The sequence below is a fragment of the Tenrec ecaudatus genome, chromosome 12, assembly GCF_050624435.1.
Source record: "Tenrec ecaudatus isolate mTenEca1 chromosome 12, mTenEca1.hap1, whole genome shotgun sequence".
In the NCBI taxonomy this organism is placed as follows: Eukaryota; Metazoa; Chordata; class Mammalia; order Afrosoricida; family Tenrecidae; genus Tenrec; species Tenrec ecaudatus.
Window position 1 is genome coordinate 51,611,920 of NC_134541.1, and position 24,698 is coordinate 51,636,617.

The window sequence follows — 24,698 nt, forward strand, 5'->3', positions numbered from 1 at the left end:
AGTCACCAGTCAATCAATATTTGGGGTTTTTTTTCAACTTTTGGTTATTGTTAATGATACTGCTCTGAACATTTGTGTATAGGTTTTTGTATGGATATCTATTTTCATTTCTCTTGAGTATATACCGAGAAGTGGAAATTCTGGGTCAAATATTACCTTCATGTTTCGCGTATTGAGGTCTTGCTAGTCTTTCCCACAGCAGCTGCACCATTTGACTTCCACTCTGTCCTAGATCAGAGTCAGCTTTCCCACTGCAGTGGTGATGGTCAGCTCCAACACCGTGGGTGGGTGATGACCTAACTGTTATTTCAGTTCCAAGAGCCTGCCCACCACTTGTCCGTATTTGACAGCTCACTGCTCCTGAAAACTAGGCTTCAGTGCTTCTGAAAGCAGCGAGTTCGCAAGTCAAATCTTTCCTCTCCCTTGCCCCTCTGACTCACCGCCTCCTGTGGCCCCACATGCAGCCGACCATTTAGGAGACAAGAGCAGAGAGGTATCACCCATTGAAACCACAGGAAGACAATGGAGGCTTTCTGGTTTTTAAAACAGGCAGCATGCTCTTTAGTTCTGCCGACCTTCAGCAGCGCCGTTTCCCTCAAAAAGAGCCGCACAGCTTCTAACAGGAAATAAAATCCTGAGTTCCCTAGATGCTCACTGGATTCTTACCATGCCCCAGAGGAGAAAAAATGCATTCTGTTCCTCGAAGAGCCAGGGTAATGAATGCCACAGAGGCCCAGAAGTGCCTCTGGATGCTTCAGACTGTGGAAGGCATGACTGAACAGCTCCAGGTGGAATGGACGGACCTGACCTCTCAGCAGGATCTGGCTTTCCCATCAAAGTGGCAGCTTCAGATCTGCCAGCAGGGAGGAGAGGAAAGACATCCCACATGAGCTTCCTTTTGTGTATTTTAAAGTAGCTGGGATGGAACATGACCAAGGGAATCATTAGCACGACAAATGCTAAGTAAAAAAATTACATCTTTCTGCCTTGATTAAAAAACACATGTCATTAGAAAAGCTGCACATACTTACGGTGGAAAGCTTAGGGGAAAACAACAAAGAAAAAAATCAATACAACTTGCAGACTTCTCTAACTATGGTTTATCTTTGTTATTATTATGGTATGTGAGGTCTTAATAAGCATAGTGTTCTGAAACATGCTTTCCCACTTGTCACATTAATATATTTACTTTATTAAATATGCTAAAATGTCTTGAAAAAAAAAAACAGCTGCAGAAGTCTCCTGAACTAATCACCCCTCATCCTCACTGAGGGCCCTCTCTGTGCCAGGGATTATGTCATGGGTCCTTCCAGTTTATCTCAGTGCTCACAGAAGTCTGCATGTCGTTTTCCCATTTTGTAGTGGGTCGACTGGGGCCTGGAGAGCTGGAGCATGAATGAGTGGGCCTTGTGGAAACAGTTGTGGAGTCTCTTGGTGTCTGTTTCTTGGTCTCTTGGTGTTTCTCGTGACCCCATCAGTTTGCTTATTAGAACTCATTTTCCCATAAGCCCTCATCACACCTGGGACAGATCTTTGACTCTACTGGTCAGTTTTAGATAATTAAAGTTGTTTGGGTGGCTTCTAATTGCAAAACATGATCTTCATTCCATCAGCTGCCCTCTCTCAGAGCGTAACAATCAAATTCAATTCTCATTCAAAGGTTAGACCAATTCAAGAAAAAGGAGTTTGTCTCCTCCCTCAGGAAGCTTCTAGAGGGTTGCTGTGGGTAGAGATCAACCAACAGCCATGAGCTGGTATGCTTTGATCAGAGCTGTCAGTATTACCCTCTAACAATGGCACAAGGTGTCATCTGTCCACACTCACTACAAGTATGTGCAGTTGTTTTTGTTACTGCCATTGTTTATAGTCATTGTTTTGTCTAATTTTCTGGTATTTAGCTATGGTAAGTATCATTAGTGAAACTTTTTTGAGAATCAAGTAGTAAATAAAGGGAAAGGAGAGAAAAGTTTACAAAACTTCTGTTCAGTTTCTAACAATATTGTAACTGAAAATGTTGTAGCTTCATGGAGACAGATTTTTCCATTAAAATTTGTTGTCAGTATTCATCTAATGTAAGAACCACTGTTGGAGCACCACACCCTGGCCCCAAAGTCCACCTTCAGCATTCCCCGGGGACCTCGCCGCTCCATTCCTTGCTGTTTTGTTGCACCCCCTTAGTGTTTTGCCTTGGTGTGGCAGGATCTGATCAGGTGCAATTCCCACATTATGTCTCTAGTATTGTCCCCTATAGGGATATGGGTCAATGAGGGGCGTAATGTCTCATAGTGGAGCCGGCCATGTGGTCCTCTCTGTGGACTGGCTGCTCTAATTGGGAACATTGTCCTCATGGCTGGTGGAACAGGATGTTCTTGACTCTCTCCTCCTCCCTCCCCACCCCCACCCCCTCTTCATCTGCTCCTGTGTGCTCCGATCAGATATGTCCCTCTTCTGGAGCTGTAGATTCAATGCTGTCCTTTGAAATAAATTCTACTGGGGGGAAGGGCAGGTGTCCACGTAGTATTGGGATTGGGTCCGGCCCCCCAGACTTCTCCTCTGGTTCCCTACTCCACGCCGGTATGTTGCATTCACGTCAGGGAGCACCGGGTTCAAGTCTGGGCCCTCTTTCCCTGAGGATACACAAACAATTCCCTCCCCTTGGGTGGGTTAGTGTCCTGTGCCCCTGCTACCCTTTTATTTATTATTATTATTATTTTCTTTCCCCACCTCCTTTGTAGTTGTCTACCATGTGTTTCCCTGTATTTGGTCTGGTCCCTGCCATATTACCTGATCCTCACCCCAGGAATGTTTGTATACCGTAGCTTTTTCCCTATGCCCCTTTTGCCTTTTTTTTTTTTCAAAGCTTACCTCTTTAAGTCAATGCTATCTTGAGAGGTTTGTTTTCTCTTTTTTTTCTCTCTGGGTGAGGTTGTTCTATGTGGTGGTCTCTTATTTATGCCTGGTAAGTGTTGTTCTTCTGCCTATAATGGGTTGGCAAGGATCTTTTGTAGGGCTGGGTTTCTTCTAATGAATTCTTTGAGTTTTTCCTTGTCTGGGAAGTCTCTTACTTCTCCATCTATCTTGATAGATAATTTGGCTGGGTAGAGTATTCTTGGGTTTGCATTGTTTTCCTTCAATTTTTTGAGAATGTTACTCCACTCTCACCTCTTCTTCATAGTTTCTGCTGATAGGTCTGAGCATATTCTTATTTAGGAACCTTTATATGTGATTGCTTGTTTTTCCCTAGCTGCTCTCATGATTTTCTCCTTTTCCTCAAAGTTGGATAATTTAACTATTATGTGCATTGGTGACTTCTTCTTGAGACCCAGTCTAGATGGTGTTCTTTCAACCTTCTGAATGGTTACCTAGTTTTCATTCGTTAAGCTGGGAAGTTTTCTTCCAAGAATTCTCTCACTATTATTGCAGATGACTTCTTTGTTGTGTCTTCCTCCGGTAAGCCAATAATTCTAATGTTGTTCCACTTCATAGCATCAAACATAGCTCTTAAGTTTTCTTCAGCTTCCCTCATGATCTCCACAAGTCTGACTAAATAAGATAGGCTGAATGAACAATTGGAGGAGAAAACAATGGGACTGACAGTTCCACGGGGACATGGGAGAGGGGGAGGTGGGGGAAAAGGTAGTGGTGTTAATAAACCCAGGGACAGGGAACAATAAGCGGTCCAAATTGGTGGTGAGGAGGGTGTGGGAGGCCTGGTTGGGCATGATCAAGGCTAATGTAACTAAGAGGAATTGCTCAAACCCTGATGGGGACTGAGCATGATAGTGGGACAAGAGGGAAGTCAAAGGAAATAAAAGAAAGAACTGAGCATGATAATGGGACAGGAGGGAAGTCAAAGGAAATAGAGGAAAGAGCTGGGAGCAAAGGGCATTTATAGAGGTCTAGATAAAGACATATACATATGCAAATATATTATGGGGATGGGGAAATAGATCTATGTGCATATATTTATAGGTTTAGTATTAAGGTAGCAGAAGGATGTTGGGTCTCCACTCAAGTACTCCCTCAGTGCAAGAATACGTTCTTCTATTAAATTGGCATTCTATGATGTTCACCTTCCCAACACAACTGCTGAAGACAAAGAGTGTGAACAACCAAATGTGGTGAAGAAAGCTGATGGTGCCTGGCTATCAAAAGATATAGTGTCTGGGGTCTTCAAGGCTTGAAGGTAAATAAGCGGCCATCTGGCTCAGAAGCAATAAAGCCCACATGGAAGAAGCACACCAACCTGTCAAAGAGATCAGGTATCAGGCATCATCAGAACAAAAAATCTTACCATAGTGAATGAGCGGGGCAGAGCAGAGTGGAGACCCAAAGCCCATTTGGAGGCCACTGGACATCCCCTTACAGAAGGGTCTTGGGGAGAAGACGAGCCAGTCAGGGTGCGATGTAGCAACCTTGAAAAATACCACTTTCCTCTAGTTCCTAAATGCTTCCTCCCCCTCCTCCCTGCTACTGTCATGATCCGAAACCTACCATGCAAGTCTGAATAGACCACAGGATGTACACTGGTACAGATAGGAACTGGAAACACAGGGAATCCAGGGCGGATGATCCCCTCAGGACCAGTAGTGTGTGTGGCAATACTGGGAGGGCATAAGAAGGGTGGGTTGGAAAGGAGGAACTAATTTCAAGGATCTACATGTGACCTCCTTCCTGGGAGACAGACAACAGAAAAGTGGGTGAAGGGAGACGTGGGACAGAGCAAGATATGACAAAATAATAATTTTTAAATTATCAAGGGTTCATGAAGGAGGGGGAAGTGGGGAGGGAAGGGGAAAAATGAGGAGCTAATTCCAGGGGCTTAAGTGGAGAGCAAATGTTTTGGGAATGATGAGGGCAACGAATATACAAATGTGCTTTACACCATTGATGTATGTACGGATTGTGGTAAGAGTTGTATGAGTCCCTAATAAAATGATTTTTAAAAAAGAACTGCTAAATTTAAGCAATTTAGATTGTTTAAATGCTCACAACCTTCTTGAGGTTTCTGCATGGTCTGGTCTGTGCAGGAGGTACATGGAGATAAGGGTGACTCCATGAGTTACCATGCAAGGTGACATCCAGAAACACTTGTGGTAACACTGGGTTAGACTTCTCCCCTGCCTTCTACCCCTTGACTTTGTGTGGGGAACCCATAGCCGGGGAAGGGAAGCCTAGGCTTCCTTTTTCTTCCTCTTATTTATCTTCTTTAGGAGTTCTGGTGTTGCAGTGTGTTAAGCATTGAACTGTTAACTGCCAGGTTGCTGGCTTATACCCACCAGTTGTTTCTCAGGAGCTCTATGAAGCTATCTGCCCCCATAACAGTTTACAGACCTGGAAACCCTATAGGCAGTTCAACTCTGTCGTCTGTGGTCACTATGAGCCAGAATCAGCTTGATGGCAGCATACTTATTTACCTTCTATTTCTATTCTTTCTGAAATTGGAGCCAGGACAGGACAGGAGGAGGCAAGTTTGTCCTTACCTGATATTGCCATAAGATGACTCCTTGCTCTGGTGGACAGTCTTCTTCCCTCCTGGCATGTGTGCAGAGCTACTTTTGAGATTCCTAAAGTTTGAGCAAGGTCATTTGTAGCCCTGTAGGCAAGACACACCTTCACCTTCTAGATCTGAGTTCCATTGGTCCCTGAGATGGGCCTAGTGGGGAAAATCTTTGATAAAAGCTCATGATCAAGTAACTCTTCCTTGCAGACCACCTTCCCCTCTACCCTGCTAGCGGAGCTGCCTGCCTATTGCACCCTACTTACGTCCAGTGTGTTCACTACTATATGGGACTCATGCCATCATCTGAGAATCTCCCAAGTCCCTTCTTTGTGAGTTGAGGTGAATGAGGAACTATAAAGAAAAAATCTCCCTTTACCATTCTCTCAACCCTTTCATACCCTTCTTGTGAATGAGAGGTTTGCCTAATTCACAAGACCTCTTTAAAATGTAGATCCGTGCTTGTCTACCCATTCGCTGCTTCAAGATGTAGCATCCATATCTTTTATAGCCTCAGATATATTAAATGACATTAACTTTCTCATGCCCATACAACTGCTAAGTCATAACTCTTGGAACAGAATAGTCTGACTCTGGGTGTTATGATTCAGCACTATAGCTCATTTGGTTTTTTAAATCTTGATACAAAATTTTATCATAATAGCATAAACAATTCTACTATTGTTGGTTTCCATCTACAAGGCTTTCCTTGGCTGATTTTCAGAAGTACATTGGCAGGTCTTCTTCCTTGTCTGTTAGTCTAGTTAATTCCACTGAAACATATCCATATGGGGGACCATAGGGTTACTTGAAATATCAGGGCAGAGCTTCCAGAATCATAGCAACACATAAGCCACCACGGTATGACAAACTGTTCCATTGTACATATTGTCACCCATTAGTCGGGGCCATCTAATGGAATCTAATGACAACAGCTATTGTTTGAACACACTCTTGATGATTTCCTCTGAATGTTGTGCTTAGGTGCCATTGAGTCTGTCCCAGCTTAAAGCGACCCTGTGCACAGAAGAATGAAACAGCCCAGCCCGGGCGCCTTCCTCACAATTGTTCTTATGGTTTGTTTGCTTCTTAGATCATTGTTGCAATCACTGTGTCAATCCATTTTGGCAAAGGCCTTTCTATTTTTTTGCTCTCCTTTCCACTTTACCTGCTAATATGTCCTTCCCCAGGGACTGGTCTCTCACAATAACATGTGTGAAGTACTTATGATGAAGTTTCACCATCCTTGTCACTAAGGAGCATTCTGAGTGTGCTTTTTCAAAGATAGACTTATTTGTTCTTCTGGAAGTCCATTGTATTTTCACTATAGTCTACCAACACCAGAGTTCAAATGCATTAATTTTTCTTTGGTCTTCCTTAGTGAATGTCAAATTTTCACATGCATATGGGGCAATGGAAAATACCATGGCTTGGGTCAGGCAAGTGAATATAGTCCTTAAAGTAACAGCCTCAATTTTCAACACTCTAAAGAGGTCTTGGATAGCAGATTTACCTAATGTAATCCATCATTTGATCTCCTGATTCTTGCTTTCATGACCATTGATCCAAGCAAGATGAACTCCTTGACAACTTCCATCTTTTCTCCATTTCTTGTGATGTTACCTACTGGTCTAGTTGTGATGAATTTGGTCTGCTTTATAGTGAGTTGTAATCTATTCTGAACACTGTTAACCTTGATCTTTATTAACAAGTGCTTCAAGTACTCCTCCCTTTCAACAACCAAGGTTGTACAGTCTGCATGTTGAAGGTTGTTAATAAGCTTTCCCCTAATCATGATACCATATTCTATTTTATATAATCCCGTTTCTCTGATTATTTGCTCCACATACAGATTGAATAAATATGGTAAGGGAATACAACCCAGGATCACACCTTTCCTGATTTTAAACCATGTTCTGTTTGCACAACTGCCTCTTGGCCAATGTACAGGTTCCACATGAGTTCAATGTAGTGTTCTGAAATTATTTTTCTTAAGACTATCCATACTTTGTTATGATCCACACAGTCGAATGCCTTGTTATAATCAATGAAACACAAGGAAACATTTTCTAGTATTCTCTGCTTTTAGCCAAGATTCATCTGACATCAATGTTATCCCTTATTCCACTTCCTCTTCTGAATCCAGCCTGAACCTCTGGCAGCTCCCAGTCCATTGTTGGGTGATCTTCAGCAAAATTTTACTTGCATGTGATATCAATGACATTGTTCTATAATTTGAACATTGTGTTGAGTCACCTTTCTTTGAATGGGTACAAATATGGATCTCTTCCAGTTACTTGCTCAATGACCTGTCTTCCGAAATTCCTGGCATAGACAAGCGAGTGTTTCCAGTGCTTTGTTTGCTTGCTGAAATATTTCATTTGGTACCCAGAGCCTTGTTTTGGCTAACACAACTATTATTCAAATTAATGCCCCAACCATTGAACCTGGTGATGCAGAAATTGAAGAATTCTACCAAAGTGTTCAGTCTGCACTTGATTAAAACATCCAATCAAAATGTATTGATAATTATTGGTAATTGGAAAGCAAAAGTTGGAAACAAAGAAGAAGGAACAGTAGTTGGAAAATATGGCCTTCGTGATAGAACCCAAGATGGAGATCACATGATAGAACTTTTCAAGATCAATGACTTCTTCCTAGCCAATACCTGTTTTCAACAACACAAAAGCCAACTATTCATGTGGACTTCTCCAGATGGAATATACAGAAATCAAATTGAATACATCTGTGGGAAGATATATTGAAGAAGCTAAACATCAGCAGTTAAAACCAGGCTAAAGACTGAAAAGACTATCAACTAATCATATGTACATCCAGGTTGAAGTTGAAGACAGTGAAAATAAGTCAACATACAACCCTAAGTATGACTCACCGAATTTCAAGAACATGTCAAGAACAGATTTGCTACATTAAACACTAATGGCAGAAGACTTGATGAGCAAGAATATCATTCATGAAAGAAGCGAAGGTCATTTCAAAGGCATAAAATAAAGGAACTGTGAGTGTGGATGTCAGAGGGACTCAGAGGCATGCTTTTCAACCATCGAGGAGCTCAGACAAACAGAAGAAATGATGGAATTGAAGAGCTGAACAGAACATTTCAAAGGGCAGATGGAGAAGACAATGTCAGATATCATATTATAATTCAATATGCAAAAACGTAGAGTCAAGAAACAACACACGGAAGAACATTCTCAGAATATCTTGAAAGAACTCATGAAAAAATTCAAGCTCAAGGTACACTATTGAAAGGTTCTATTGACAAAATACTGCTTGCATGAAGCAGTAAGCATCTGTGGAAGGTGGACAGAAGTCTGTACCACAAAGAGTTAGTCAACATTCATCCATGTCAGGAGGTAGCATGGACACAAGAACCAATGGCACTGAGGAGGAAATCCAAGCTGTGTCACTTTGAAGAAATCCCTAGAAATGGTATTGCTAGGTTCAAGTCAAAACTACTATCTCGTTCCGAAAATAACAAGAAGGCCTTTCTTCTATGGTGCCTCTGTGGATGCTTACCACCACCCTTTTGGTGAGCAGCTGAGCACGTTAGCCATGCACAAATCCCTTTGGTGGGGGCAGTAAGTAGACTGGTATGCTTGGCACCAGTCGGTGGTAGATGCTAACAAGGTGAAATAAAATGATTGCCGTTAAATCTAATCCAAATAATAGTTACCCTAAAGGATAGACTAGAATCATCTCAGAAGGTTTCCAGGGCTGTAGTCATTATTGAAAATGACTATTTCTCCCGTGAAATAGTCAGTGGGCTTGAACCAACCAACCTTTTAGTTAAAAGTCGTATGCTTTAACTACTGTCACCAGGACTCCAGAAGAAATCAATGAAGATCTAATTTGATGGAGCAGAAGGTGGTGCGTAGACCAGGAGGAAGGGATTGACTGTGTTTCTTCCTCTGTATCCTCCGCCACCCAAATCTGCTTAGGGGATTCTCTGGCACCTGTCTTAAAGGCCAGTCACTCACAAGGCACACTTTACTCCACGCCCAAAAGAGGCAGCATTGACTCTCTTCATTCTTACATCATCCTTCGCTCATTCCCTGCCATTGAGTTTTTTGACTCATAACTGCCCTACAGGACAGACTAGAACTTACTCCTTAGGGTTCCTGAACCTGGAGATCTTGGTTATTTTAAAATAATTTAATGTTAAAAGTATATAAGATGCAATGAAACATTTCAATTTATGTTCTTAAACATTTCTTTTCATTTTACCCTTCCACCACTGACTCAAAATGCAGCTAGAAATGCCTGTTGTAGCAAAACAATTTCTAGAAAATAACAGCTGTGTACTGAGATAAGAATTTAGAATTTTACATGACTAGGTGCTACGAAAGACATTTTTGTCTAGATAGCAGTTGGGGTCCCAGGAATTCCTAGGAGAGGCAATGCGTCTGTTCAAAAGAAGATGACAAAGTAACTGCTGTTTTGAAGGCTCTGCTTACCAGATGTGTAGAATATAGAAATTTATGTACTATTAAATAATTCTTTATAATATACTCAAGAATAAGCAATGTATAAACCTGTTTACCTTCTCACCATCTGGGTGCATTTTGTCACCCATCTGTTTCATGTAATTATCAATAAAAAGAAAGAATATGTGACATAATTAATCAGAAAAAACAGACCTACACTGCAGACTAAATGCGACATGGATCTGGTGAATTATGTTTTGTTTCTCTCCATTCATTGTTGATTTTTTTTCTCTCCTTTTTTTCTGTTTCACAGTTGCTTTCAGGCTGCCAGGTTGTATTGCACCCTTCATGAGAGTTATTCCCAGAGCTTCTAACCAGTTCATTCTGGGTCAAACCCCTGATGAGAATTTGCCTTCCTTCTTGGATTTACAAAACCAGACTCTATATTTTAACAATCTCTCCTGCATAAGAATCACTCACCTGGGAATTCTGTTAAACTATCTATTCTGGTTAAAAAAAAACCAAAACCAAAACCTTGGTGGCATAGTAGGTTATGTGGTGGGCTGCTAACCACTAGGTCAGCATTTCAATGTCACTAGTTGTTCCTAGGGAGACAAATGGGGCTCTACTACCTTAAAGAGTTACAGTCTCTGAAACCCACAGGGGAAGTTCTATCTTGCCCTTTGGGGTTTTATGAGTTTGAATCTGCTCAATAGCAATGAGTTTGCCATTGCTGTGTGTGTGTGTGTGTGTGTGTGTGTGTGTGTGTGTGTGAAGAGCTAGTTCACAGCAGGGGATGGACCCAGGATGTACCTGTTAAAACTCTCCTGTCTCTGCCCTGGCATTCTTGCCTTCTCTCTCTCTCACATGCACACATGAATACACATACCTGTGAGTGTGTGGACCTACCCCGCTTTAGAGTGATTGTGCGTAATCCTCTTGATGCTCGTCATTAATTCATTACCTTTTGGAAATCCCCAAGAGTTATTTCCAGAATGTGTAATGTAACAGCTAAAACTCTAGGAAACTTTTAGTTAATTAGTAGCAGATGGAGACGACAGTGTGTGTGCCCCCACCCTTGCATAGAGAAACTGCTTTAGAAAAATTCCCTAGCCTGGTGCATTTGTTTTAACATCAAGACTCCATAATATTTGTTATTTCATAATAGGATAACAATCCCAGTAGATTGATTTAATGTCTAAATAATCCTGATAGTCACTGGAGAAGGGTCATGGGAACTTTGCAGGGATAGAGGTGAAAGTTGGATGACTGGTTCACATCATTGTGCCTCAACCAGCCTTAAGATAAAAACAAAACAAAACCAGAAACCACATTCACTGCCATTGAGTCAATTTTGATTCACAGCAGCTCTATAAGACAGAGTAGAACTGCTGCATGGGTTTTGAACAGAATATAACTTCCCTGTGGTTTCTACTGTAGGTTTTACTAGGGTAGAAAGCAGCTTCTTTCTCCCAAGGAGTGGCTGGTGGTTTCCAACTGCTGACCTTGCGGTTATCAGTCCAATGAGTAATCACTGTGTCACCAGTGCTGAAGGTACAGAAAGAGGAGGATAATCCCTTTCGACAAGAGTCACTTTTAGTGTTGAAGGCATGATAGCTACATACTTCCTTCAGCTGATTCAAAAATGGACCCAGAAGACACGCAGGGCTCACTTGTAGGTCTCCTGCCAGAGTGTGTAGACCATCCTCCAATTTTCTCCATCAGAAAGAGAATTTCATCTGCTGCCTACTTAAGATGTACATGGGGGCGTAGCTGGAGGAGAGAGGAATTCTCAGCATGTCGCAGACCCTTAAAGCTATAATGTTCTCTACAAAAATGATGGTGTCTCTAAGGTGAACCAGAGACTTATTATATAAATTATAGATATATTAATGGATTTGGGGCTCCTGCTTAATTCTAGTCACAATACAAGAACAATTAGTTCTTATGACCTGACTCTTCTTGGTGCTCACTCTCATGAGAAGGTCACTGAAGATAGGAGTTCTATAGAAAAGGGTGGCAAAGAAACTAGATTGTTCCTGGCCACTGGAAAGAGATATTAAAGATTGTCCTGAAAAAAGCAGTCATATAAGGGAGGCGTCACTAGGTCTACATGGAAGAAGCACACCACCCTGTGTGATCCAAGGATTGTGAATAATAAAATCCAAATCTGAAGGAGGGAATAGTATCCGAGCTTAAACAGTGAACACCTGGTTTGCAGAATACTGTGAATGACAGTGGAGGGCCAAAATCCATTTGTAGGGTTCCCACATGGATTAAGTTTTCAGTGAATTCCTCTGATCTTAGTTGAAGTATGTGATCGCCTTTTATCAGAAGCCAGAGATCATTGTAAAGTCAATTATGGAATACGTAGTCAGAATAAGATGTAATATCATTTCATCTCCATTTTGACCCATTTTAAAGTTGTTTCAGTGTTCTTCTTAAACAGTGAAAGAGGCATACGTGTGGATTAAACCTCTTGTGAAGCCCCTCTGGCCTAAACCAAGGGTGTGAATAGTCTTGTTATCATGCAGGGTGCATTGGAAACGGATTCATTGCAAATGCAGTTAGGTTAAAATTTAACAACTTGTTGTGTGAGCTCCCTTTTGACACATTTTTAATTTTTTCTAATTTTTAATACTTTCTGCATACATTTTGATTGGGCTTTTCTCAGTTTTACTTTGTTAATGTTGTTCCCCCCCCCTTCGGTCTCTTGTTGTTGCTTTTGTCTGTTTGTCTGTATCCAAGATAGGCAAATCTATAGAGATAGTAACTGGATTAATGTTTTCTTGAGGATATGACAAGGGAAACTGAGGGGAAATGAGCAGCTAAAAACTGTGAATACGAGAAAGAAGGAAATATTCTAAAATTAATCACGGTGATGATTGTGCAAATTATCTTTTTAATATGATAGAACCACTGAATTGTATGATATGTGAATTATATGCCAGTTTAACTATTTAAAAAACTATAAACACAACACAGTATATATTTACAAATTCATATTCATTGCAGGATTATTCAAAATAGTATAAAGGTACTGAAAACCTGATAGTCCACCAACAGATGCATGGAAAGGCAAACTATGGTGTATACACACAATGGAATTCTATGTCACATTAAAGAATAATGAATAAATCCCTGAAGCATCTCATATTCCAGATTAACCTAGTGACATTATGCTAAGTAAAATTAGTTAATCACAAATATTGTAGGAGACCACTATTTTTAAAAGTCAAGAAAAATTTTACACACAAGAAGAAACATTCTTTGATGGGTACCAAGGATGGGAAAGGATGGAGGGGAAACCAGTCACTAGAAAGTAGAATGTATTCATTTGAGTGTCAGGAAAGACAATATACAATAAAAGAGTGATCGTCATGACATTACTGAAGCAAAGGAAAACACTGAGAGGTGCACAAGGGTAGATAAATTACAATCCTGCAATACTGGTAATGGCATACAACAATCTATGAATGGATACAGAGCCAGATATGCAGGATTAACAGATATGAGTAGGGGAACTATACCCATGAGCATATACAAGTTTGGCAGAAAATATCTTTTCATGCATATTTATATGTTCTGTAAACATATCCATGTATGTAGCAGAATAAGTAGTATGATAAGTTATGGAAAATTATGAAATCTTCTTAGCCATCACCAGATACCTTGAGAAAATGAATCACTGGACTCAGGGCCATAGGACCACCATCTTGGGGACAACTAAGCCAATTGGCATAACATCGTTTACAAAGACAGTGTCTACACCTTCCTCGGTGGAGTGTGACTAGGGTCTGAAAAGCTATTCAGCGGCCATCTAAAGTGCAGCCATGTATCCCTTTCCATCTGGAGGACAGGGTGAAGAAAAACAGATTCAAGGAAACAAGTACTCCAAGAGACTGATGGACCACACAATGCACAGTCAAAAGAATTAGATGGTACCTGGCTACCACTACTGACTATTCAGAATAAGACTAAAAAAGCATAGAAGGTCCTGGGCAGAATGAGAGGGAAAAAGATACAAACTATAGACTCATTGATTCCAACTCACAATGCTCCTATAGAGCTGAGCGGAGGTGCATAGAACTTCTCCATAGGGTTGCCTAGACCTTCAACCTTTCTCCCTTAGAGCAGCATTTGGGGTCTGAATGTGAATCCCAATGTTAACTCACCACAGCACCTGTTCTCTTTCTTCAACTATTCCTCATTGCCACAGACTCCCTTCTGATTAATAGATTTCTGAGATTGTAAATCTTTTTGAGAGTAAACAGTCTCATCTTTCTCGTGGGTTTGAACCACTGATTTTGTGGTTAGCAGCCCGACACTATAGAAGCTTTTAAAACAAATCCTACTAAGGAAATAAACCTTCTTCACAAACTGAGATGGAAATCTCTAATGCAAACATTTTTTTTAAAAAAAAGAGCTTCTCTCTAGGATTGTTTTAATTCCCCTCACAAAACATCGGGCTTACCCTGTTTCCTCTGGTTATTGCTGTGTCCTTAGCACAGCTTCTCCAGAACCAAGGAGTTTGATCCTAAGGCCTTGCTTCCAGTTCTGTCTGCGGACTCTCCTGCTTGTTGAAGAGTTGACATAAGGGAAGTCTTTGTTTCCTCACCTTTATTTACCAAATTTAGTACGAAAATGAAGACCTGATCTGCTTTAGGTTTGTATCTGGTCTTAGGAATCAAATGGGTTATGGATAGCACCAGTTCCAAATCCCAAACCCACTGTCTTGGAGTAGATTCCAACTCATAGCAATGCTATAAGGCACAGGAGAACTGCCCTTAGGGTTTCCAAGACTGTAAATCTTAACAGGTGCAGAATGCCCACATCTTTTCCTTGGGAAGTGGCTGGTGAGTTTGAGCATCTAGCCACACCAACCCTCACCCTATCGTGTTTTAAACTGTTATTTCCATACATTCTTTTCTTAAATGAATAGATCCATGAGAAGTGTACAGGAGAAAAGCATTAGTCATGCAACGGGAAGTACTTTTGGAAGGCAGCTCTGCTCCCCACTATAGCACCAATGCTGGGAAGTTAGTTTGAAGGAATGAATTATGGGGACAGATGTGGCAAGACCATTAGAGGGATTTGGTTGGTTTTGACCTATTGTCTTAATCCAAAGTTAAAATTATTTCATTTTAATTTCACAGCCACAACTGACTTAGACATTAAGGGTTTTAAAGCTAACACTACTATTCGATTTCTAAAGAAACTTTCCTTTATCATTTCTAGTTTTAAAAAGTGGATACAGAACACTTTCATTATATATGTTTGAGCATTTCTTTAGTAACAAAAAGATGTAGTGTTTTTCAAGTGCAAGTTACTATAGAAGAACTATTTATATATTTAAAAATAATACTCAACTAAAATGTAGCATTTAAATCTTGCATTCCATATAGAATCATATGAAACCATCAAGCCTAGATCAAAATGACTTTCTCAGACCCTCAGATGTGGCATTAATTTTTTAAGTGGTAACTGTTGCTTAAGATACCATTTTGTTGGTGTGGTAAATGTTTAATGATTTGGAAGTACATGCATGGCTTAAAATCCATTATTTATTGTACCTTCACTTCCTGGGTAAAAGCGATGATTTTATAGCCCCGCAAATACATTTATACCAATCTAACGAGTGATAATAAATATCCTAACTGTAAATGTCAATGGATTTCATGTTCTGCTTCCTTTACATCTTGTTGGGAAACTGATTATGACATCGTTATGGGAGGCGTACAAAGTGTCGTTAACGCTAGGCTGGGACTGTTTTCCCTCTGGCTGGTGCATGTGAGAAATTAAAAGCATGGCGACCTAGCTCCGCAGTGTAACTGGTGTCAGTGGTGCACAGGTGTTAATGGCAGCACAATATGCTCAGTTATCCCCTTCCACCTCATTAACAAGAACTCTGGGGGAGGTATTTTGTTTTGTTTTTGCATTAATTCAATGATGATAACGGAGATGTTGCTTTCTTTTCAAGGGTAAAAAATTTAGAGCACTAAAATGAATAGCTAGGGGATTTAAAAAAATAGTTTGCGTTTGAAAATATCCAGAATGAACAAAAGGGAGCAATTTATTTTCCCAGAGATTCTTGCTTGACTTTTAATTTGGAGTCTCAGCCACCCTGAGAACCAGGCTTGTCACCATTTCACAGCAGTAGCTCCTGGAAAAGAGCAAGCCAGCCCCCTCCCCACCTTCAGGTGTAACAAGGCTGGTTGTGTTGGTTAACTACGGCAATGTTGTTGTTAGTGCTTTTGTTGCTTTTCAAAACTTCAGATATTTAAAATATATACTGTTTAGGAACTTTCTTCCGAGAGTGTAAAATTAGTGTGTCTTAAAAGTTCTAACAAAGCCATCAGGAATTGCTTCAACAATTGAGAAGAAAAAAGTAGAAATTTTCTATACCTAATTCTTTCATACAATGGACAGTTTTTTCTCTCTCTTGTGCATCAATTAAATTTTAGCTAGGACTATTATCTTTATTGTCCCTGACTGAAACTAGCCTTACATGTTTTATTAACATGTATCTATACTTTTGTGAAGTGGCAACGCCTATATACTGTATTTCAGCTTTCTCCTGTGGAGGTTTTTGCTTAACTCTCAACCAAGCTCCCTTGTCAATTCAATTCAAAACGAAGCTGGATTTGTTACAGTACTTTCTCCAAAACCTTTACTTTTGTTCTTATTTGATTCTTACCAAGTCCCTTTGAACTATTTTTTTAGCCTTAAAAAATTCTATTGGAATTTTCAGGTCAGGAAGGCTTATTTTTTCAAAATAATCATTGTGAATCTTTTGGTGTGTAGAATTTTAGAGCCATGAAACCAATGCTTGTGTTGACATTAAAGATATGCTTAGTTCCTTAAAATTAAGTTAAACATACTGAGATGTCAACAAAAATAATGAGCCTAATTATTTGAAATATTAAAAGTGTGCATGAAGGTGCACTTTAGAAATTAAACATATGGTCATATTATTATCTTTCTCATGGGACTTTTAAAGCTATGATTAAAATGTTCAGAAATGAAAACAGGAGAAAGCAAGAGGGGAAAGTTATACCTGTAGGATAGTGCTCACCTGGATGAACGTTCTCAGGAGAAGTTTCTCTTCCATAGTTGCCGTCTTCTAGCAAATGAATCAGAGGCCAGGACCAGGAGTGCAAACATCCATTTATTTTTCTGAGCTAATCAAACCGTTTATTCCTGGGCAACGTTAAAGTTCTAATGTTATCCTGTGCATGGAGATTTACTAAGTAGTATTAACCTGTGGAAATAGTGGCATGAGCACAGTTGGGCATCCCTTCCTCTTCCAGCTTTCTTCCTGTGCCAAGCCTTCTCTTTTCAGTTTATTCTCAGAATATGTATCCAAAGAGACGACTGTCTCAGATGGATGTGCTACCCTTCCCGAGTCTTACACCTGTATTTCCTTCCCATTCAAAAAACTATGCTCTCTCTTCTCCCCTTTGAAGTTCTCGTTGAAGTCCCTGAGTCCAATTCAACAGTAACTTTCTCCAAGAAGCCTTATCTAACTTCCCCTGCCATCTTCAAACAGCCAGACTTCACCTGAGTCCAGAAGAATTGCTCAGCTGAGCAAAGCCTCAATTGCTGACCCACAGAATCAAGATGGAAATCATAGGTTCCAAACTTATTTGACCTACTGCTCCCTTTACAGAAAGAACAATTATTCACTACACTCAGGACATTGAGACACTTTGACAGCTGCCCACCACCCAGCATAAAGTGTAGGTAACTGCCTTTGCAGCCCCCCTGGATTGTTCAAGCGCGCCCTTTGGGACATACTGACCTAAACGAATGCTTGTTATTTTAATCCACTACTTTTTGAGATGATTTGTTACACAGCAATCATGATGTTATACTCAGCCTTTGTCACATTGCTTATAGGTCTGTCTCTTGACCAAATCCTGTCCTTCCTCTCAGGAGCACGCTGACCTTACTGCTTCCAATACAGATCGGTTTGTCCTCTCAGTAGTCCATGGTACTTTTGGTGTTCTCCTCCAGCTCCACAATGCAAATGCATTGATTCTTCTATAGTCTTCTTTATTCACTGTCCAACTTTCACATGCATATAATGCAATGGAGGATACTGTGGCTTGGGTCAGCAATGAGATCCCCTGTCCATGTCCTTTTCTGAATCTGCCCTGAACTTCTGGCAGTTCCTTGTCAATGTACTGCAGAATACCATTGGAGGAGTATCTACTAAATTGAGATGTCTGTGGGACTGTAATTGATATGTGTGGGTTTGTTGTTGTGTGGTTTTTTTGTTTTATTTGTTGTGTTTTTGTTGTTGTTGTTGGTTCTCTATGTCTGTGTTGTTTCCGAGACTGCTTTCAGTCTGTTGACTTCTGCGTAATGATATCCTGTATGTTGCTCTCAAGTCTGTTGACTGTTAATGTTAATTCTCTGTCCAAAGTGTTCCCGTTAGCATTTTTTGTAATGCTGATCTTGTTTTTACACATTTCTTTAATTTCTCCTGTCTGGAATAGTCTTATTTCTCCCTCCTATTTGAGGGATGGTTTTGATGGACATAAGATTTTTCTTTGGCATAACAATCTGTGGATTATCAAGGGCTCATGAGGGAGGGGAGGGAGGGGGTAAAAAGAGGACCTGATGCAGAGGGCTTAAGTGGAGAGCAAATGCTTTGAGAGTGATTAGGGCAAAGAATGTACGGATGTGCTTTATACAATTGATGTATGTATATGTGTGGATTGTGATAAGAGTTGTATGAGCCCCTAATAAAATGTAAAAAGAGAAAAGAAAATGATTAGGGCAAAGAATGTACAGATGTGCTTTATACAATTGATGTATGTATATGCATGGATTGTGATAGGAGTTGTATGAGCCCCTAATAAAATGTTTAAAAATTTTTAAAAAATGATTAGGGCAAAGAATGTATGGATGTGCTTTATACAATTGATGTATGTATATGTATGGATTGTGACAAGAGTTGTATGAGCCTCTAATAAAATGTAAAAAAAAAGATTCTTCTTTGGCATTTGGGGGCTTTTTGTTTGTGTGCTTCAGGATTTTACATATGCCTCTCCAATATCTTCCTACCTGCATGGTTTCTGCTGAGAAGTCTGGTGTTCCCTTGTAGGTGACTTTTACTTCCCCCTAATTGTTCTCAGCATTCTCTTCTTTTCCTTGCAATTGGAGAATTTGACTTTGATGGGTTACAGTGTTTTATTTGGGACTACATCCTGCTTGGCGTTCTCTCATTTTCTTGAATAGCGATTTTCTCATCTTCTTTGGTCTTAGGAAGGTTTTCTTCCACAATTGTTTTGAATTGTTTTCCTTGTAGGGACATAGATTGTTCCTCTGGATAGTTTCCCACCCGATTCTCAGACTTACTTCAGATTCCCTTGCTCTTTTTGACTATGGTTTCTCCAGTTGGTTATACTTGAGGGACATCTTTGAGGTCACTAATGCAGCTTTATATTTCATTGATTTAAATCTTTGCTTTTACCTTGTTGTCTAGTTCTGTTATCTGATTTATCTCCTAGAATTCTAATTGGTGTAGAGTTTAAAATTTTTTTCTATTAATCCCTAGAACAATTTCTCCCCCTGCTGAGAGTACCTGAAAGCATTCTTCAGAATTCTATTTTTGTTAGTTCTATTGTCTTTTCTTAATATTTCTTTAGATCTGGGTTTTGTTTAGTTGTGTCTGCCTGTTTTTCTTGTTGTTTTGTTTTTGTGTACACACACAAAATCAGTGCACCAATTCACTGCTCTTTCAATCACATTAGAGTGCAGCTGTTCATGTTGGGTGGGCTGCTGAGCCATGTGGGGGTAGTTGACTAGTAAGTGGTGCTGAAAAGAAATATACATAAACCACAAAATAAAAGGAGTGAGGAGGGAGAAAGAAGAGGAAAGGAAAAAGAGAAGAGGAGAGAGGAAGGAAAAAAGAAGGAAGGGTAAAAAGATAGAAAATAAAATGGGATTTTAGGAAGCAGAAAAAAAGAAAAAGGGAGCAGCTACTCATTAGAGGGGGAGGCAGGAAAGAAAAAGAAATAGAATGGTCTGTTTGGGTTGATTCTTTCTTTGGTCCCAGAGCTTTGTAGTTGTAGTCAGAAAGAGTTAGGTGAGTCACTGGAGTTGTACCCTGAGTTGGCCCCTAATGGTCCCTGTAATGCAGATCACTCTGAAGACTCCTTACTGGCATTGTCAGGGGACTGTGCTGGGTCCTAGTTTGGGGCTCTGGGAAGAGGGGTATGGGAAGACAGAGTAGAGGCCTGGAGGTTAGTGCCATGGAAGTTTACTCTCTAGGTGGATTATTGATTCTTCTTGGGTTGACCAGAGGCCTAGGTGCTAGACTCCCAGAAGTTTGCTCTTTAGAATAGTTTCTAGTGTTGTGTGGGTTGAGCAGAAGCCTGGAAACTGGTACCAGAGAAGTACTAGCCTGGTTGCTGGTACTGTGTGGGTGAGCATAGGTCCAAATGTCGGCATTGTGGAGGTCTGTTTTTGAGCCTGGTCATTCAAGTCACGAGGACCCCAGAAGTTTGGTTGGCTAGGAGCCAGGGGCCAGGGCAGGAAAGTACTGGACATCTTTCACAAGAGTCAGTCCCCTCCTCTCTTCAACCTTTGTGAGGTTAGGATTTTGATCCACTTATCTTTAAAGTCATTATTGAAGAGCTTAGGCTGTCATGTCCTTCATTTTGGTCAATTTTGTCTTGGTTGCTGTAGAAAGGTGACGTTTTGCCAGTTTTCAGCTGGTCATCTTGCTCCAGAGTTGAGTATTAAAATTGGATGGTATAATTTCAGTCATCAGGATACTGAATAGGTAATTCCAATGCTTTCAGAATCATCCTGTTGCCTTCTCCACTGACAAGTTAGATGGACTTTATAGCTATAATATCATTTCATCCACATATTTTCCTCCCTGATTCTTCATCTAGTTAGGAAAATGAACCTGGGGCAAATTAATTCTTTGATGCATACTTTTAAGCTACTTCTATAGGAATAAAGGCAGATTCTGATCTGCTTGCAGATGTCAAATGCAAATATTTTAAATCCTCTGGGTAAATATCAACTGTAGGCCACATTTTCTACCCTTTATTGCAGTGTTTCCTAAAATGTAAGAGGATAGTTTGAAGTTATCTTTCATTAAGCAGATAGTATTCAGATAAATTATCTCTACGCCTTCTACATAACCCTCCTGAACAATGCAACTATTCTTGTTAAAAAAACAACTTAAGAGACTAAATCTATAATAGATTAGTTAATATAGTCCCCCCAAATTTTGCCTATGTAATACATTTATAGTCTAATTTCATGTCAAAAATTCTTTATATTTTATACATGAAAGGTACTTTTTGTCCTTGGGGACCTACATGAAAGTGCTACTATTTCAGCAGAACATGTTCTTAAACATATGAACTATACCTTCCCATCAATTTTGAATTTGAGTGCTTCCAAAACTTTTTAGGCCACTTCCCCATTTTATCTCATAACAAGTGATTCTTTTAAGGATATATGGAATTGAAAACGATAAGGTAGCTAGATATTATGTCAGTGATTCTTTTTAAAGAGATACATATGTAGCATACTGGTAATATATTCTGTTAGAGCCAATCAAATCAGAAAGTTGATTTTGTAAAGTGTTATTGTGATAGTTATATAATTTCATGTGAACTTGAAGATATATAAAAGTGTAGGGGTGAAGTTTAGCCTGTCAGTCATAAGGAGGGCCCTGGCAACCACTTCTCTCTCTGCCTTCATCTTTCCTGTTGGCTGACCCTGGATGCTGCCAGAGCCCTGACTGCATGCACTGCAATTGGATCCACATACCTCTATGCCCACTTACCTGTGATATTCTTGCACTCTGCATCACTGCTTATGAGTACATGTGTTTGAGAAGGACCTATGGGCTAGTGTTGGACTTAAGTACTTGAGTTGGACTGGGTCAGGATGTTTTCCTGACATATAATTACTTCTTGCTATAAAGATTTCTTACACATATATGAGTATCACTGAATTTGTTTCTCTAGTCATCCTGCGCTAACACAATTATCCATGTTAATCATAAATTTATTTCATTCATGTATTTTTCTGTGTGCTCATGCCAAAGAAATGGTTTCTCTAGTTTGTGACTGACATCATATTTAAAACAATACATAGCGTTCCAAGTGGCAGAAGCATAAATGTTAATAATTGCATGTTTCAGAAACTCAGGAGACAATTTTTTTATTAACCATTTTATTGTGGGCCATTACAAATTGTAATCCATCATTCAATTGTACTAAGCACACTTGAACATATGTTGCCATCAACTTGAGCCCTTAGTATCAGCTCCTCTTTTTACCCCTCCATCCCCTACCTTCCCACCCTTGAGAATCCTTGATCAACTATATATTATTATTATTGTTATTTTGTATCTTATACTGTCAGTTGGGCTCCCTTCACCCACATTTATGTTATTCATCCCCCTTGGGGTATGGCTATATAGCCACCTGTGATGGGTTCCCCATTCTCCCCTTTCCCCCCCGCTCCCCACCATCCCCCTACTGATATCACTACTCCCACTATTGTTCCTGAGTGGTTTATCTGTCCTGAAGTCCACATGTTGAGATCTCTTATCTGTACCAACGTGCATACTCTGGTCTAGCCAGATTTGTAAGGTGGAGCTGGGTCATGGTAGTGTGTGTGTGGGAAGCATTCAGAAGCTAGAGGAATGATGTGTGTTTTGTCGGTGATATACTGCACACTATTTGAAACGTTCCTTCCTTGTAACTCTTGGGGGCGCGGGGATGTCCAGTTGTCTACAGATGGACTTTGAGTCTCTACTCTAACCCCCATTGTTCACATAGAATAATTGTTTTGGATCTTTGGATACCTGATGCCGGATCCTGTTGACACCTCATGATCTTACAGGCTGGTGTGCTTCTACCATGTGGGCTTATTTGCTTCCCTGCTAGATGGCTGCTTGTTTAACCTCCAGTCTTTAAGACCCCAGATGCTATATCTTTTGATAGCAGGCACCATCCACTTTCTTCACCACATTTGCTTGTGCACCCATTTTGTAGGAGACAATTTTAAATACTTGATCCAAAGAAGCATACAGGGTTATCTTGGTACACATACTATTGTGCCCTGTAGTGTGGATCAGTGAATTTCAGTGTCTCTGAAAAGTCAGCAGTGGATCTTCCTTGCCAACATTTGTGGGTTGTATAAGGAAGATAGTGATTTTTATAATTAAGTAGTTTATTTATTTTTAAGTTTCACTGACATGCAGTTCACATATTTCAATGGTTCAGTTACAACCATGAGAGTTGTGCAACCATCACCGGTGTCAGTTTCAGGATATTTCTTATTCCGTGTACTCACTGTTGCCAGCTCTCCATTTCCCACCAACCTCCCCTTGTCTTGTCCCTTTGAGATGATTAACCCAGCTGCTGTCTCTGTTGGTTTAGCTACCCTGGGTTTCATACGCAGAAAAAGACACCAAATCAAAACAAAACACAGGCAAATGGCCCAACAACAATCACAGAGTGAAACACAGGAACTACTCAATAAAAGAAGCAGCAGAAAATATTAAAATCTGGAACAAGTGTATATATTGGCTCAAAAAGAGATCAAATGGTAAGGAATCACATTTTGACCAACTAGAACTGCACTAATCCATTGTAAAAATATTCCATCTGATAACCAGGCTTTTTCCATTCCTGGTCTGTAGTCAGAGTGGATTTATTAGAAACTGCCTGGGGAACTGTGGGGATGATAGTAAATGAGGTGTCCAGAATTTAAGTTTAAGTATACTCTTCCCTCTTCTGTGTTTGGGTTTTATATTTGCAATTCTTGGATCACATAGGTTGGTCTGTATCCTCCATGTAGACTTAGCTGACACCTCACTTAGATGACTGCTTGTTTTAAGACAAGCCTTTAAGACCGCAGATACTAACCTTTCTGATACACAGATACCACGTGCTTTCTTCGCCACACTTTGTTATAGCACCCGTATGTCCAGTGACCGCTTCATGGGGGCAGTTATTAAGCAGAGGCATAGCATTAAAAATAGTTGTTCTTAGATTATGCCTAAAATTAAGTTCAAGCTCAAAATCCATTCATAGTGTTTTTAATAATTATATGAAATACATGTTTAGTACCATTATCTAATTGAAAATAAGTGAATTAATCCCCTTAATTTATCAAATGTAAGGGACCTCAATTATAAGATATATTCATGTTTTATGTCCTATTACAACAACAGCAACAAAAAAGTGGCCAATTAAGCTGTGACACAATGCCTTAATGAGAGTCCTGAATAGCATGTTAATCAGTCAATCAGTCTTATTATATTGAATTTGCTATTCATCTTTTTAGAAAAATGGGGTAATTTATGTTTTCTTTAATTGCATTGTTTACTTTGTGATGTGTCTCAGTAACAGAATGTAGTAGTGCTTCCTGTAATTGTAGATGTGTGTCTTCCTTTATTGGCGCCTGTAAATACTGGATTTCTGTCATTCTTCCAATGACTAATCTTTATAGTCATCCTTCTATTGACTAAATTTTCTTTACTAATACCAAATTTGCATCCTGCTGTTTGGTTTCTTGCCCTTTGTGGATACACAATAAGTGTTCGTTTCAATACCAAATTATATCATGATTTTGGGAAGCCCTGGTGTTGCCGTGGTTATTCATTGGGCTGGGGTCCACATGGTCAGCAGTTCAAAACTACCAGTGTCTTCGAGGGAGAAAGCTGGGGGTTTTCTGCTCCCAGAAATAGTCTGAGAGACCCA

At 40.0% G+C, this 24,698-nt stretch overlaps 1 protein-coding gene across 1 annotated transcript in view; it reads left to right on the forward strand.

Moving 5' to 3' along the window:
• CFAP61 (cilia and flagella associated protein 61) overlaps window positions 1-24,698 on the forward strand; it is a 368,344-nt gene that overhangs the window by 134,488 nt on the left and 209,158 nt on the right. The window lies entirely within an intron of this gene.